This window comes from Ranitomeya variabilis, chromosome 4, assembly GCF_051348905.1.
Source record: "Ranitomeya variabilis isolate aRanVar5 chromosome 4, aRanVar5.hap1, whole genome shotgun sequence".
NCBI classification, from domain to species: Eukaryota; Metazoa; Chordata; class Amphibia; order Anura; family Dendrobatidae; genus Ranitomeya; species Ranitomeya variabilis.
The window spans coordinates 769,778,732-769,796,287 of NC_135235.1; the positions used below are offsets into that span (position 1 = coordinate 769,778,732).

At 47.0% G+C, this 17,556-nt stretch overlaps 1 protein-coding gene across 1 annotated transcript in view; it reads left to right on the top strand.

Annotated features, from left to right (window-relative positions):
- The first annotated feature begins 15,359 nt into the window (after positions 1 to 15,359).
- LOC143769388 (uncharacterized) overlaps positions 15,360 to 17,556 on the top strand; it is an 80,545-nt gene continuing 78,348 nt past the window's right edge. Inside the window, exon 1 of the mRNA XM_077257860.1 lies at positions 15,360 to 15,410. The gene's annotated coding sequence lies outside the window, so the exon portion shown is untranslated. The remainder of the gene's footprint in view (positions 15,411 to 17,556) is intronic.

Genomic DNA, 17,556 nt, shown 5'->3' on the forward strand with positions numbered 1-17,556 from the left:
ATGATCTATTTTACCCACCAGGTCATATCAGTGCTGTTCCGTACCCACCAGGTCATATCAGCGCTGCTCCGTTCCCACCAGGTCATATCAGTGCTGCTCCGTTACCACCAGGTCATAACAGTACAGCTGGCCCACAATGTGTTAAATACATCTCTAAAGAGGGAAAAGAAAGTTCTGAGTCATTTTTTTTTTTTTTGTAGCTTGTTTTGTCTTTTTTTTCCCCTTAATCTTTGGGTGGTTCAGGATTTGGGTACTGATATGGAGGTTCAGGGTCTGTCCTCCCGTGTTGATCATCTCGCTGCAAGGGTACAGAGTATCCAAGATTATGTTGTCCGGACTCCGGTTTCTGAGCCTAGAATTCCTATTCCTGATTTGTTTTCTGGGGATAGATTTAAATTTTTGAACTTCAAAAATAGTTGCAGATTATTTTTTGCTCTGAGACCCCGTTCCTCTGGTGACTCCGTTCAGCAGGTGAAGATTGTTATTTCTCTGCTCCGTGGAGACCCACAAGACTGGGCATTCTCCCTTGTGCCAGGGAATCCTGCATTGATCAATGTAGATGCATTTTTTCAAGCACTCGGACTGCTTTATGATGAACCTAATTCTGTGGATCAGGCAGAAAAGATCTTGCTGGCTCTATGTCAGGGTCAGGAAGCAGCAGAAATTTACTGCCAGAAATTTAGAAAGTGGTCTGTGCTTACAAAATGGAATGAGGATGCCCTGGCAGCTATTTTCAGAAAGGGTGATGGCCTAATGCATATTGATCTGTATGTATTGCAACAACTATTGTTTTCTTGTGTGTGGAATTGAAACTGAAAGTAACAGCATATCTCTCTCTCAGAAACCAGATTGATCCTGTTCTCATGTTGTATGCTGAATGTTCTTAATTCTCAATAAATGAACATTCTCTGTTGCTCGTTGTGGACATCACGCTGATTAACCCGCTGCTAACAGGTTATGCGCCCAGAAGTCAAAGCAATCCCAAACCTGCAGAGCACAGAGATAGAAAGACAACAGCAAACTGAGAAGAAGTAAAATGGCCGCCAGCAGCAACTCAGCAAAGTTTACAGTGCCAAGCCTGAATAACCAGAACTACCAATCCTGGAAATTCAAGGTGAAGATGCTGCTGATAAGAGAAGGTACGTGGAAATACACTCAGGACCCTAAGCCTGACCCAGTACCACAGGAATGGCTAGAGATGGATCAGAAAGCACAGAGCACCATATCACTCAGTATAGAGGATGATCAGATTGTGCATGTGTGCAAGTGTGAATCTGCAAAGGAAATGTGGGAGCAGCTGCAGAAAGTACATGAGAGAATAAATTTAAGTAATAAACTCTATCTAATTAGAAAGCTGTACCAGTCTAAGCTGCACAATGACCAGGACATGCAGGACTACATTAGAAATACTCTAGAAACTGTAGAGCACCTGCAGGGCATTGGGGAAGATATGAAGGACTTCCATGTAGCAGCACTATTACTTAGTGGTCTCCCAGAAAGCTATGATACGCTTGTAACAGCATTAGATGCACGCCCAGATGATGAGCTTACATTGAAGTACGTCAGAGGAAAGCTTGTAGATGAATATATGGGAAAAGCTGAAAATGTGAGCAAGATATGTAACAAGGAAACTGCTTTACAAACACATGATGTGCCCACCAGCAGAATCCACCCTAAAGAGACACGTGAATGTTTTGTATGCAAGAAGCCAGGTCATTTAAAAGCTGAATGCAGAGTCTGGAAAGCTAAAATGAATCAGCTGAAAAAGCAAAAGAGTCAACAGAGAGTTAAGAGTGCTGTATCTGAAAGCAATGATTCAGTGAATACTGAAGCTGCATTCACATCAGTCAATGCATTTAAATCAAAGCATGCATGGTGTATAGATTCTGGTGCAACCAGTCACATGACCAATGACAGAGACTTCTTTACTAAGCTTAACCAAAGTAAGTCAGAGAAAGTGATAATGGCCAACGGTCAGTGCATGAACTCAGAAGGCATAGGAGACGGTTATATTGATTGTAACATCTCTGCAACACAAAGTAGAAGGATCCATGTAAAAGATGTACTATATGTGCCTAGTCTTGAAAGTAATCTATTATCTGTGAAAAAGCTCACAAAACAGGGTAATGAAGTTACATTTAAGGAAGATAGCTGCATCATCTCAAAAGAGGGTCACACATTAGCAAAAGGAAAAATCAGAGATGAACTGTATCAGTTGAAATGTAAAGAGTGTGCATGCACAGGTAAGCAAGAACTGCACAAGAACTGTATTCATGTATGGCACAGGCGGCTTGCGCATATAGACCCAGAAGCAATAAGAAAGTTATTTCAAGAACAATTAGCTGACAATATTACAATTGATTCATGTAATCAGACAATGAAGTGTTCCAGCTGTATCAAAGGGAAAATGTCCAGAAAGGCCTTTCCTAAGAAAAGTACTACAAGAACAGAACAACCACTAGATTTAGTACACACTGATATCTGTGGTCCAATGCGTACTCAGACCCCTGGGAAGAAGAGATATTTTCTTACGTTTATTGATGACAATTCGAGATATACAGTTGTCTATTTACTTCACAGCAAAAATGAAGTTCCAGAGAAACTTGGAATATATCTAGCTGAAGTGCATAACAAGTTTGGAAGAATGCCAATAACTTTACGTGCAGATAATGGAACTGAGTATACAAGTAATGAAACACAGAGCATTTTAAAGAAAAATGGAATCATATTTCAAACTACTGTACCATACAACCCTGAGCAAAATGGTATAGCAGAAATAAGAAACCGGACACTCTGTGAAAGCGCATGGAGTATGTTATTTGATGCAAATTTGCCTACAGTATATTGGGGCAAAGCTATTATGACGGCTTGCTACCTTCAGAACAGACTACCAAGTAAAGTGACAGAGAAAACTCCATTTGAGCAATGGAATGGTACAAAACCAAAACTACAACACATAAGGATTTTCGGAAGTAAAGCATTTGCACATGTTCCCAAAGAAAAATGAACTAAGTGGGAATCTCATGCCAAGGAAGGCATCCTGGTAGGCTACAGTGAAACCCAGAAAGGATATAGAATTCTACACCCAGAGACAAACAAGGTCACAATAAGTAAAGATGTAGTGTTTGATGAAAACTTTGTGTCACCCAAGTTTTATGACATTATGCCAGTAGTCCAGATGAACCAACAACAATCTCAGTCACAATTACAAGACAATGAAGAAGAGAATATAGAAGTCTGGCTGGACTCTTCAACCACTGAAGGAACAACAAAAGGCCTAAGTGAACCTGAAATCAGACGGTCGTCAAGATCAAACAAAGGAATACCAGCTAAACGTTTATCCTACGCTGTAAGGACACTGCCTGAGTCAGAGCCACAGTCATGGGATGAAATGCCGAAACTACCCGCCCATGAAAGAACAAAGTGGATCAATGCCGCGAATGAAGAAATGAACTCGCTTCATCAACTTCAAACTAGGAAACTCACTGAGTTACCACAAGGTAAAAAGGCAATTAAGTGCAAGTGGGTATTTAAAACCAAATATGATTGTGAAGGTAAAGTCCACAGATTTAAAGCGAGGTTGGTCGCAAAAGGATATTCTCAAAAATATGGCGAAGACTATGATGCTACTTTTTCCCCGGTCGCTAAGCAGACAACATTTAGAGCATTGTTGGCAGTAGCTGCAGTACAAAGGATGTTTGTCAGACATTTGGATATCAAAACCGCATTTTTAAATGGTGACATTGAGGAGGACTTATACATGACTCAACCTGAAGGCTATATAAAGGAAGGTGAACAGAATCTTGTTTGCAAACTACAAAAATCTCTTAATGGTCTTAAGCAATCGGCGAGAGCATGGAATAGTAAAATGAACAAAGTCTTGTTAGAAGAAGGATTTAAAAGAGGTCAAGCGGATCCATGCCTGTACACAAGATATACAGATGGAAAATGGATGTATATTCTCTTATATGTGGACGATGTAATTGTAGTTCATCAAGAAGAAGCTGAAATTGGAAAAATTACTTAAATTTTGAACCAGCATTTTGAAACGAAAGACCTAGGAAATGTGACATATTATCTAGGAATCCACATCCAGAGAGAGGAAGATGAAAGTTTTCTTTTAAATCAAAGTGCAAAGATTAATTCAATTTTGGATCAGTTCGGAATGACGGAGGCCAAAGGTGTATCAACGCCAATGGAATCATCCTACCTGAAACTGGAAGAAGGTGACCTATTGCCTAACAATGAGAAATATCGACAGGCAGTGGGGGCACTTCTATATATATCAACTATGACTCGACCGGATATTACAACAGCAGTTGGAATATTGTGCAGATATGTGGAGAAACCGCGCCAAAAGGACTGGAATGCCGTTCTCCAATATTTAAAAGGGACACAAGGTGTAAATTTAAAGATATCTGCAGCAGGAAATCTAAAACTCACCGGCTATGTTGACTCAGATTGGGCTGGTGATTTGCAAGATCGTAAATCCACAAGTGGATACGTATTTAAACTTGGAGAAAGTTCAATCTCCTGGTCTAGTAGAATATTGTGTCTGAGCGAGGTTCCCAGTTTGTTTCTAGGTTTTGGCAGGCCTTTTGTGCTAGGATGGGTATTAATTTGTCTTTTTCTTTGGCGTTCCATCCTCAGACAAATGGCCAAACTGAGCGAACTAATCAATCCTTGGAAACTTATTTGAGATGCTTTGTGTCTGCTGATCAGGATGATTGGGTGGCTTTCTTGCCGTTGGCCGAGTTTGCCCTTAATAATCGGGCCAGATCGGCTACTTTGGTTTCGCCTTTCTTTTGTAATTTTGGTTTCCATCCTCGTTTTTCTTCAGGGCAGGTTGAGCCTTCTGATTGTCCTGGTGTGGATTCTGTCATGGACAGGTTACAGCAGATTTGGACTCATGTGGTAGACAATTTGACGTTGTCTCAGGAAAAGGCTCAACGTTTTGCTGGCCACCGTCGGTGTGTTGGTCCTCGGCTTCGGGTGGGGGATTTAGTCTGGTTATCTTCTCGTCATGTTCCTATGAAGGTTTCTTCCGCTAAGTTCAAGCCTCGGTTTATTGGTCCTTATAAGATTTCTGAGATTATCAATCCAGTGTCTTTTCATTTGGCCCTTCCGGCCTCTTTTGCCATCCACAATGTTTTCCATAGATCTTTGTTGCGGAGATATGTGGTACCCGTTGTTCCCTCTGTTAATTCTCCTGCCCCGGTGTTGGTTGAGGGGGAGTTGGAATATGTGGTTGAGAAAATTTTGGATTCTCGTTTTTCGAGGCGGAGGCTTCAGTATCTTGTCAAGTGGAAGGGTTATGGCCAGGAGGATAATTCTTGGGTTGTTGCCTCCATTGTCCATGCCGCCGAATTGGTTCGTGCTTTTCACTTGGCTCGTCCTGATCGGCCTGGGGGCTCTGGTGAGGGTTCGGTGACCCCTCCTCAAGGGGGGGTATTGTTGTGAATTCGGCTCTTGGGCTCCCTCCGGTGGTTGTAAGTGGCACTTTTGTGAGTTCTGCTCTTGGGCTTCCTCCTGTGGTTTTGAGTGGAATGGCTGCTTCTTGGATTTAGCATCAGCAGGTGCTTCCACTGATCGTCTTTCTGGCTCGGCTATTTTAGTCTGGCCTTATCCATCAGCCAATGCCAGTTGTCAATTGTTCCTGCTTGGAGTCACAGCTCTTTTGGATTTCTCTGACACTCTGACCTGTTCAGCAAAATAAATCCTTGCTTGTCCTTTTGCAGTTCACTTGTTGTGGACTTATTGTTCAGCACATTTTATGTTTTTTCTCTTTAGTCCAGCTTATCAGTATGGATCTATTCAGCTAAGCTGGAAGCTCTGGGCAGCAGATTTTGTCCTCCACACCTTTAGTCAGGTGTGGAGATTTTTACATTCTCTGCGGTGGACTTTTTCTAGTTTTTATTACTGACCACACAGTATTCTGTCCTGTACTATCTATCTAGCTAGTAGTGGCCTCCTTTGCTATATCTTGTTTCATTCTACGTATGTCATTTCCCTCTCCACTCACAGTCATTATTTGTGGGGGGCTGTCCTATCCTTTGGGGATTTTCTCTGAGGCAAGATAGCTTTCCTGTTTCTTCCTTTAGGGGTAGTTAGCTCTTAGGCTGTGACGAGGTGTCTAGGGAGTGACAGGAACATCCCACGGCTACTTCTAGTGTTGTGTTGAGATCAGGAACTGCGGTCAGTATAGTTAACACCTGCTCAGAGCTCGTCGCATGTCGCTCCTGAATCACCAGTCCATAACAGCCTCTGTCAGGATCCCACACCTGACAGGTCCTCCCTGGAACTCTACCAGGCTGCTTTCTCCCTAACTTCCTAGCCAACACCCAGTTTTACCCAAGTGTGAGGAGTGGTCTAGTAGATAGGACCTTTTGTGAAGTGAGTGAGTGTGAAGTGTAATGTGTGACTGTGATACCTGGCAAGGTGAACTCTTTTAGTACAATCAGACGTACCATCACTCCCCCTGGTGGAAGAGCGATGTTACTGCAACGACCAGACTCTGGGGCGCTGCACTCCCCCCTTATTAAATCCAGTACTCCCGGACTGGGAAAAGAAGAACAACAATACATGTTAGTAAAAGACATACAAAATTTTTGAAATGCTATGAACAAGTAAATATAACAGTGCTTCCCTTTATGGGAGGTGAGGACACTTGAACGTTGCGAACATCTTGGTCATGCACAGTTCATGACTCCCAGTTCAGTGGGTGCAAACTTTGAAACAGCAGGGATCCCGGGTAAACAAAGGGATCCCTTTTGAAAGTTTTTGGAGCAATTCACTGTCCATTACTCCATTGTCCATTTTTAAATCTGTAACAAAGATATATACACAAACATTTTTAACCAAACAGCAGCACCCGTTAATATTTCCAAGTTTTGTAGCGAATTAGGGTTTGATTCTTGGTGCTATGTGTAGACCTCCGCAGTGCAGGGGTTGCTAATGACCTAACTGGGCCCGCTGTGCTTGCTATCGCTGGTGTGATGCACTGTCTTCTAGCTACACTTCTGGTGAGTCTGGGTAGCACTGGTATACTGGAGCTCTCACGACTGCTGCTACTAATTGTGGGCATGGCAGGTTCACCGATAGCGGAGGGGGAACCAGCCGGCTCATCTATTGGCATGGTATCCTCTGGTGGAATGTGCTGTGACTGAGGCTCCGGATGATCCGGCATCACATTTGGTTCCGGCGGCTTCAGCTGGCGAAACGTTAAAACAGGTACTACGATGGCCTGATTGATTTGAGTCCAAGACTTGGGAAAATCGCCAAGAACAGTGTGTATCATCTTCTCTTCCACGGGCGGAGATGTCCCTGGGTCCGTTTCCCTATCTCTCAACTTATCAGGGCATATTTTGAGGTGGTCTCTGGATATTGCCGTTGAAGTCTCTCCCCCCATCTTTGCTGATGAGACAGACCTTTGTATTGTCAAAATCGGATGGCAGGATGGTATATGGTTCCGCCTCCCATTGATCGTCAAGCTTATGTAATCTTCTCTTCCGTTTGAGCACTTGCTCACTGGGTGACAAGGGAATTGCAGGAGCATGCTGGTTGTAGTCCCTTTCTTGTTTTTGTCGGGCTTGGGTTAAACTTCTTTCCACGCATTCCTGTATTTTGCGGTACCTTTGCTGCCTTTCTGTATCCCAATCTGCATTTGGGGAGGTGTCTTCGGGGGTTAGGACCCCCATGTCTAGGTCAACAGGTAATTTGCTAGATCCTCCTCGCATGAGGTAGGCTGGAGTACAATTGGTGGAATTCACCAGGATGTGGTTGTACATATCTACCAAGTCAGGCAACTTGGTTGGTCACAAGTTCCGTTCTTCTACAGGTAATGTCTTCAGTAAGTCAATTACCACTTGGTTCATCTTATCGCACATCCCGTTAGTCTGTGGGTGATACGGCGTTGTTCTGATCTTCTTACACCCGTATAAACTGCAGAATTCCTGGAATACCTCCACCTCGAATGCTGGCCCTTGATCGGTCAGCACCTTCTCCGGGTACCCATGCGGCCTACAAAAGTACTGCTGGAAGGCTTTGGCGGCCGTTCGGGCCATCAGATCTTTGACCGGCACAACTACCAGGAACCTAGAGTAGTGGTCCACGATGGTAAGAGCGTAGACATAGCCTGACCGGCTGGGTGTTAGTTTCACGTGGTCTAGCGCGACCAACTCAAGCGGCCGTTTGGTGATGATAGGCTGCAAGGGAGCCCTTTGGCTGTCACGGTCCTTCCTACGTAGGCTACATGGGCCACACTCTCGACACCACTTCTCGATGGCTTTCTTCATGCCAATCCAGTAGAACCTCCCGCGGAGTAGACTCTCCAACTTCCTCCATCCGAAGTGTCCTGCCCCATCGTGGTACGCTCCCAGAACCATTGGCGCATCTTGCCGTGGGATTACTATCTGCCATACCAACTCATGAGTGCGTGGGTCGATGCTTCTTAGGCACAGCTTACCATCGTGAATAAACAGTTTGCCTCTCCCTTTCCACAGTTGTCGTGTCTATTGTGGATCATCCGGGCCGGGATGCAAACCTGCCTGCGTCAGGAGCTCTTTCACCCGACAGACCGCAGGGTCACCGTCCTGGGTCTCTGCCCATCCGTGGTGGGACAGGGGATTTAGTGTGGCATCCTGCTTGTTCTTGCGCCTATTCTCCACATGATGGGAACACTGGGTGGCCTTGGGGCGATGGAACGCGGGCAGCTCTATCTCTTCAAGTGCTTCCGAGTCTTCTCCCATTTCCGGCAAGTTGGGCATTCTGGACAAGGCATCGGCATTCACATTCTTGTGCCCTGCCCGGTACTTGATGGTGAAGTCGAAATTGGACAACCGGGCCATCCACCGCTGTTCCAAGGCGCCAAGTTTTGCTGTGTCCAGGTGTGTTAGGGGGTTATTGTCCATGAAGACGGTGAATTTCGCCGAGGCCAGGTAGTGCTTGAACCTCTCCGTCACTGCCCAAACGATGGTGAGGACCTCCAGCTTAAAGGAACTATAGTTGTAAGGGTTCCTTTCAGTGGGACGAAGCTTCCTGCTGGCGTAAGCAATTACCCTCTCCTTGCCTTTCTGGACCTGGGACAACACAGCCCCCAATCCCACGTTGCTGACATCCGTGTACAGCACAAACGGTTGGTCATATTCAGGGTAGGCCAGTACCTCTTCTCCCGTCAGCGCCGACTTTAAACAAGTGAAGGATCCCTCCAGTCCATCGTTCCAACTACCCCAAATGGGGTATTCCGACACTTGGTCTTCTTGGACTGGCCCCCCAACAGGTCTTGCAATGGCGCGGCTTTCTTGGTGAAGTCCTTGCTAAATCTCCTGTAGTAGCCTACCAACCCGAGGAACTGCCGGACTTCATGGAGGTTGCTGGGCTTCGGCCAGTCCTTGATCACAGTAACCTTGTCGGGGTCTGGGGCCACTCCTTCAGCACTCACCACATGGCCCAGGTACTGCACTTTGGGTTTTAGCAGATGGCATTTGGACGGTTTCACCTTTAAGCCAAAGTTGGACAGGGCTTCAAACACCTCGGCCAGGTGCTTCAGATGGTCTTCATAGGTCTTGGAGAAGACAATGACATCGTCCAGATATAGCAGCACGGTTTCAAAGTTCTTGTGTCCCAGACAGCACTCCATCATCCTCTGGAACGTTCCCGGGGCGTTGCACAGCCCGAAGGGCATGTAGTTGAACTTGCAGAGACCCATCGGCGTCGTGAAGGCCGTCTTTTCCTTGTCCGCCTCCGCCATGGTAACCTGCCAGTACCCACTGGTGAGATCAAGGTAGAGAAGTAGTTAGCAGATTTTAAAGCAGCCATGGACTCCTCTATCCTAGGTAGCGGGTATGCATCCTTATGTGTAATGCGATTTAGCTGCCTATAATCAACACACATCCTCATTGTGCCATCCTTCTTCCTAACGAGGACTAATGGAGCTGCCCAGCGGCTACAACTGTCTCTCACTACCCCAGCCTCCTTCATCTCTCGCAACATGTCTTTGGCACACTGATAATGAGCTGGGGGTACAGGACGGTATCTCTCTTTTATAGGTGGATGATCTCCTGTGGGGATATGATGTTGAATCCCTTTTACCTGTCAAAAATCTAGGGGGTGCTTGCTGAATACCTGCTCATACTCATGAACCACCCTGTAGGCCCCCTGTTTCTGGTGTGATGGGGTAGAATCAGTGCCCACGTTCAACTCTCGACACCAATCTACCGTTGGCCCTGCAGAGCCATTGTTCTCCACCTGGTTGGACGGAACCAAGGGTTCTGGTGCCTGTACTGCATTATTAACAACAGTAAACAGTTTGGCAAGTGTGGCATATTTGGTTAGGTGGACCTCTTCCTCTCCACAGTTAAGGACACGTACTGGAACCCTCCCCTTGCGGACTTCAACCATTCCCCTGGCGGTCAGGAGGGTAGGCCTGCTATCTGAATATACAGGTTCTACCAGAGCCTGGTAGTCTTTACTCCTGAGGCCTATTGCTGCTCGACACCATATTAACATTTCACTCCTGGGGGGTATTGCAGTCAGCTCTACCTGTTGTCTCTGTTGTCTCCGCATTAGAGCCCGGATTTCCTTCTGCAGGGCATGTTACTCACTGTAGCCAGCTGTTTCTGCTACCTGCTGTAACAAGACAATAACTTCTGCAAGATAATTTTCTATGACATTAGTACCAATGGTCATCATGGGGTTACATTCACGCCGGTCAATATCAACAATTACAATCCCTTGGGCCTATAATTCTACCCGCCCTACTTTAATGGTGACCTCTTTGTACCCCACTTGTGGCAATGGCTGACCATTACTGGCTATTATGGTGAAATCATCATCGGGGCCACGAGTGATGTCGGTGTCCTCCCAATAACGTCTATAAAGGATGCAAGGCATAGTTGTCACCTGAGAACCGGTGTCCAACAAAGAATTCATGGGGATACCGTCGATCACAATGGGGAGAACTGGTCGTCCTCCAATGTATTTGGCTCTCCAATTTTGCGGGCCTGGTCGTCCTACTCCTGGGGGTTGGTCCTCTGCCCCAGGGGTTGCTCGTTTAAATGACAGTACCTTGCAACATGGCCCACCTGGTTGCAGCGGCGGCAGATGGGTCGTCTGTCCTGGTGAAAGCGATCGCGTCTGGTCGGCGGAATCCTCCTCTGTCGTTGCCAGGGAACATCCTCCGGCCTGGAAGCCAGCTTGATCTTCTCCTTGGGGGCCTCCTGTAGGGATTGGACGGTACGGGCTAAGGCAGCAACGCTCTTGGTCAGCTCCTGCATCTGGAGGCGTAGTCCGGCAGGGGAATCGTCTTCTAGGATCTGGGCATCGGCCTCGGCAGAGACTGGAGCATCTGATGCCATCTCCTGGTGGTACGTGAGAGCTTGACGCCTAGGAAGTACTGCATGGCTGGGCTGTCGCTCCTGGAGCATCTGGATGGCTCTGTCTTTAAATTGCGTGAAGGTCAGGTCAGGGTTCTGCATAGCCATGAGGTGCAGTTGGGCCCTTTGGTGACTGCACAGCAGCCCCTCGATGAACCGCTCCTTTAAGAGTTTATCCTCATCTTGCATGCCGTTTGGATCACTCTGCTTGATGGCCTGCAATGCCTCTTGTAGATTAAGGGCATAGTCCCGTAAGCTATCCTGCGGCCTCTGCTTGCACTCATAGAACGTCAGTTTAATTTCTGTGGCGGTGCGGGTGTCAAAGGTGGTTTTAAGCTTTGCAAAGACTTGCTGCGCAGTTCCCTTATCCACAGCGGGCCAGGACTTTACTTCTCACAGGGCTGCTCCAAATAGTTGGCCTGTTATCATGTGAACTTTCTGAGGCTCTGGCAGGGGATAAAACTCAAGCAGGCTGCAGATCCCTTCTTTAAAGTCAGTTAGTGTATGCGATTCTCCAGAGTATTGTGGGAGTCAGGCTGCTCCAGGTATGTATGGCATGGAGAAGGGCATTATGGCCGCCGTAGATGCGGCAGTGTCCGGCTGGCTGATGGGAGCAGCAGGCCCCGCGGGACCCAGTGGCGGTACCAGGCCCACGGGGCTTCTGCGGCTGCGACCACCGCTGCCTCTCCTCCCGGGTCAGACATGGCCGCTCCTCCCTTCTGCTAACCTGGTAGAAGTAGGGGGTCCCTTCGGGGTCAGCACTTCACTGTATTTCCACTTCCGGCTTTCCAGGCGGCAGCACGGCACCCGTCTTCCTACTTCGAGCTCTTTGCGGCCGGTTCCGCCGACGAAGCTGTGGCTCCTCCCCTCGTGCTCCGCATGGCACAGCAATGGCGGATTTTGGCAGCAAATGGCAGTACACAGTCTTTGCAATAAATCACGACTCAAGCACAATTCAGTCACAGTTCCAAGGCACACATGACCTGATTCTCAGGCTTAAGTAGATCCTGTTCGTGATGCCAAGTTTGGAGCGGCCCCCAAACGCAGGGCGGCGGGGTACTCGGTACCGGGTCCCTCTGTCTCGGTTCTGGGGATGTCACAGTGGCCCAACCCGGTCCGTGGCCCTGCTAAGAGGCGTCCAATTAAAGGTGTAGGTGGTGGTTGTTTAGGTCGCAGTAAATAACGAGGACACAAGGTTGCAGTCTCTTTACCTTTTACTGTAGACTTCGGCATCCACAATCCAGAGCACTGCTAACAGGGCTTGCTGAGACCGGCTGGTCCGAAGGCACATCCAGAGTTCCCTTTACAGGTGGAAATTAGTAGCCTTCCTACTTGCGCCTGTGTGTTGTAGTACCTCCCTGCTGAGCACCACAGGATAGTCCTCACAACTCTTGTGTCTGTTTCTGATGTTCTCCGTCCCCCAGTTTGGATAGGATGCACCCGTATGATGGGGGTAGGCCTGGAGCTATTTTATAGGGACCTTAGAGATGACCATGTCTCACAATTTGCCTCCGTTGTCTGCTTAGGTGAAAAGGTGAGACAGCCAACCTAAAGTCAACTGCCCTGCCATGATTGAAGTAAAGCGTAGAACAAGTACTCCCTCGGTGTTCCGGCCGCTGGCTACACACCTCAGAAGGATGTTGCCATGATCTTAGGGCACGACTCCTCCCGGTATTATCTCCTTTGTTGCTGTGATCCCGTTTCTCACTTCTCCACAATAGACTTCGCTTCTTGTCCTTTCTTAAGATACCGCCGCAATGAAGTGCAGGCGCGGCTCCGTAACAATCTGTCTCTCGCTAGGCCTCTGTCAGGATCCCACACCTGACAGGTCCTCCCTGAAACTCTCCCAGGCTGCTTTCTCCCTAACTTCCTAGCCAACACCCAGTTTTACCCAAGTGTGAAGAGTGACCTAGTAGATAGGACCTTTTGCTCCCCCTGGTGGCCGGAGTGTGAAGTGTAATGTGTGACTGTGATACCTGGCAAGGTGAACTCTTTTAGTACAATCAGACGTACCATCACTCCCCCTGGTGGAAGAGCGACGTTACTGCAATGACCAGACTCATTGCAGTAACGTCGCAGTAATGCAATGACCATTGGGTTACGTATTTGTCTTCTGGGTCAATGGATTCTTTTCCAATAATCCTATTTTTTCAGTCCAATGCTGATCCATCCAGTTCACTAGTGGAGCCCAGTTTTACACCACTATACCTATGACTTCAGAACCTTCCAGAACACCAGGTCACATCTCATATAGGAAACTACTGACACAACTCAATAACACCATTTATAAAGGATTTATTTACTGGCAAGAACTTTCTCATTCATATCACATACATGTTTATCAATTCTTTTAGGTGTAGTGATGAGCGAGTGTACTCGTTGCTCGGGATTTACTGAACACGCTCGGGTGACCTCCAAGTATTTATGACTGCTCGGAGATTTAGTTTTCCTTGATGCAGCTGGATGATTTGTGACTGTTAGTTTGATTCCATGTGGGAATTCCCTAACAACCAGGCAACCCACACATGTACTCAGGCTGGGTAGTAGCTGTAAATCATTCAGCTGCTGCGATGAAAAACTAAATCTCCGAAAACTAACAAATACTCGGAGGTCACCCGAGCGTGCTCTGGAAAAACTGAGCAACGAGTACACTCGCTCATCACTATTTATATGACTTCACTTAATTCATAAGTACTTTTTAACAATTAATGTATGTAAATGTTTTTTTTCATGAACCATAATTTATCTTTGACGGACTTTCTCATGAACTTTGACATATCGTGCTTTGTTTGGCTTTTTTTTTTCAAAAAGAAACTGCATATAAAACGTTCTAAGCTTGACATGTTCATCCGCTATCAGGTTTTGTCCTGAGGAAGAGGTCCTGCGTGACTGTGAAACACGTTGACTTTGAAAACCTATGTGAATAAACGTTTTTAAGGAAATCTCCATATCTGATAGTCTTCATCAGCAGTGCAGGTACAGACACATTATACCCGGATCAGCCATTCTGCTCGGTCTTTGTCCCCGTGTCCTGCAGCAGCTGATTTATGCATTGAACATGTTGCTGAGGTGCCGCTCTATCAGGTGAGTGTAATACTCCTCTATTCTCATTACATCTTGTTATCAGATAAGACCCTATTTTTCGCCTGTTTGTTCCTCAGTATCTCGACTGCAAGAAATCTCTGTAAGGCTACGTTCACATTTGCGTTGTGCGCCGCAGCGTCGGCGCCGCAGCGCACAACGCAAACAAAAACGCGGCAAAACGCACGCTAAAACGCTGCGTTTTGCGCCGCATGCGTCCTTTTTGGCCGAAAGTTGGACGCAAAAAAAATGCAACTTGAAGCGTTTCTTGCGTCCAACGCTTGCGGCCATGCGGCGCAAAACGCAGCACAACGCATGTCCATGCGCCCCCATGTTAAATATAGGGGCGCATGACGCATGCGGCGACGCTGCGGCGCCCGACGCTGCGGCGCTGACCGCAAATGTGAACGTAGCCTAACGCTTTCAGGTTCCTTGGTTAGAAGCCATCAAGGACTGCTTGGACCTTAACTGGGTCCATCTGAACCCCCAATGCAGAAGCCAAATGTCCTGAGAACTGGACCTGCTGTACCACAAATTGCCATTTCTCCAGGTCAGCAAATAAATAGTTGTCACGTAGAACCTGACACTGGAAGGGGGTAAATAAGCAAGATTTCGGCATTTTAGCCCCCGGTGTGGAGGCGATAGCACAATCATATGCCGCCATATACTAGACGTCCGGTAACCGGTGATAATCCCCTCATGTGTGGGGTCTATTTGTCTCCAGAGAAATCACACGTTACATTCCACACAGAACATTGTGGAGAAAAGGCGGCGCGAGGTGATTGTGCCAGTAGTGAGGGCGAATAATGGCGGGAATGTCACTGACTGAGGAGAAGTCTCCATGTAGCGTCTTCACTGCGGATCACGTGACCCCTGACTCCTCCCTCCTGTGACCTCATCACAGGTCCTGTGCGCACAGAGCAGCCATATCTGTGGAGTGCGGCTCTGCAGGTGGAGGTATGTGGAGATTCCCCAGTACTGAGCGCAGCCGGGGACATTAACCCCTTCTGCACGGAGGAGACTCTTTATAAGAACCATAACGTTGTTGTTCTGTTTCCTGTAATAGATACATACGAGACAACTATGGAGGACAGGAAGTGAGGAGCGGAGTGTTCTCCTAGTACAGGGCCCCTTTCTTGGCCCCACACAGTGTAATGCTCCGAGTCCTTATGTAGTATGTATGATGCCCCCCACACAGTATAATGTTCCTACAGTACCGACATCCCCACACACAGTGTAATGTTCTCATAGTACCACCATAATAATAATAATCTTTATTTTTATATAGCGCTAACATATTCCGCAGCGCTTTACAGTTTTGCACACATTATCATCACTGTCCCCGATGGGGCTCACAATCTAGAATCCCTATCAGTATGTCTTTGGAATGTGGGAGGAAACCCACGCAAACACGGAGAGAACATACAAACTCTTTGCAGATGTTGTCCACACACAGCATAATGTTCTTACAGTACCGCCATACCCCCCCACATAGTATAATCTTCTCATAGTACCAGCATACCCACCACACACAGTATAATGTTCTTACAGTACCGCCATACCCCCACACAGTATAATATTCTCATAGTACCAGCATACCCACCACACACAGTATAATGTTCTCATAGTACCGCCGTACCCCCACACACAGTATAATGTTCCCATAGTACCGCCATACCCCCACACAGTATAATGTTCTCATAGTACCGCCATACCCCACACACAGTATAATGTTCTCATAGTACCGCCATACCCCCACACACAGCATAATGTTCTTACAGTACCGCCATACCCCCCCACATAGTATAATCTTCTCATAGTACCACCATACCCCCACACACAGCATAATGTTCTTACAGTACCGCCATACCCCCCCACATAGTATAATCTTCTCATAGTACCACCATACCCCCACACACAGCATAATGTTCTTACAGTACCGCCATACCCCCACACAGTATAATATTCTCATAGTACCAGCATACCCACCACACACAGTATAATGTTCTCATAGTACCGCCGTACCCCCACACACAGTATAATGTTCCCATAGTACCGCCATACCCCCACACAGTATAATGTTCTCATAGTACCGCCATACCCCACACACAGTATAATGTTCTCATAGTACCTCCATACCCCCACACACAGCATAATGTTCTTACAGTACCGCCATACCCCCCACACAGTATAATGTTCTCATAGTACCGCCATACCCCCGACACACAGTATAATGTTCTCATAGTACCTCCATCCCACCACACACAGTATAATCTTCTCACACCATCGCCATACCCCCCCACACAGTATAATGTTCTCATAGTACCGCCATACCCCCACACACAGTATAAAGTTCCCACAGTACCATCATCCCACCACACACAGTATAATGTTCCCACATTAGTGGCTTCCCACAGACACAGGATAATGTTTCCACAGGACTGGCATCCCCCTCACACACAGTATAATGTCCCCACATAACTGCCATCCCCCCACTTTCTAATGTTCCCACAGTACTGCCCCCTTCATGCACAATATGGTACCATCCACCTCACTGACTACCTCCGACCACCGACAATTAATAAATACTCACTTAGCCTCATTCTTGGTGCAGATACTAATGAACCCAGGATCTATGAGATATTTACCATACGATAGTTGGATAGGCAGGAGTGTATCATCCATAAAGGTAGCCCACTCGGTTGCTATGATGCCTATGAATTGACAGGGCTCGGTGGGGTGTGGTATTGGTCACCGTCTCCTTCCCATCATCACAATTTCAGCGATATCCACATTCCCATGACGGTGATACCGCTGAATAGATTAGTGAATCAGGGAGTGGAAAGCTCCTGATCCACCATTCAGCCTTCACTTCTGAGTCTGAGACTCCGTGCACTGCAGGCACAATGACGTCACTACATCACACCTGTAGTACGGAGCCTCAGTACTCACACCACACAGACCAGAGCAGCGCTCCTCAGGAACCGGGTTGGCTGAGTAATGTGTGTTTTTTTTTCAAATATCAGGAATTGTGGGGGCATCATATTAAGAGAAGAGCGGTTGGGACTCTCATACTGAATGTGTGGCTGTTAGGGGCCATTAT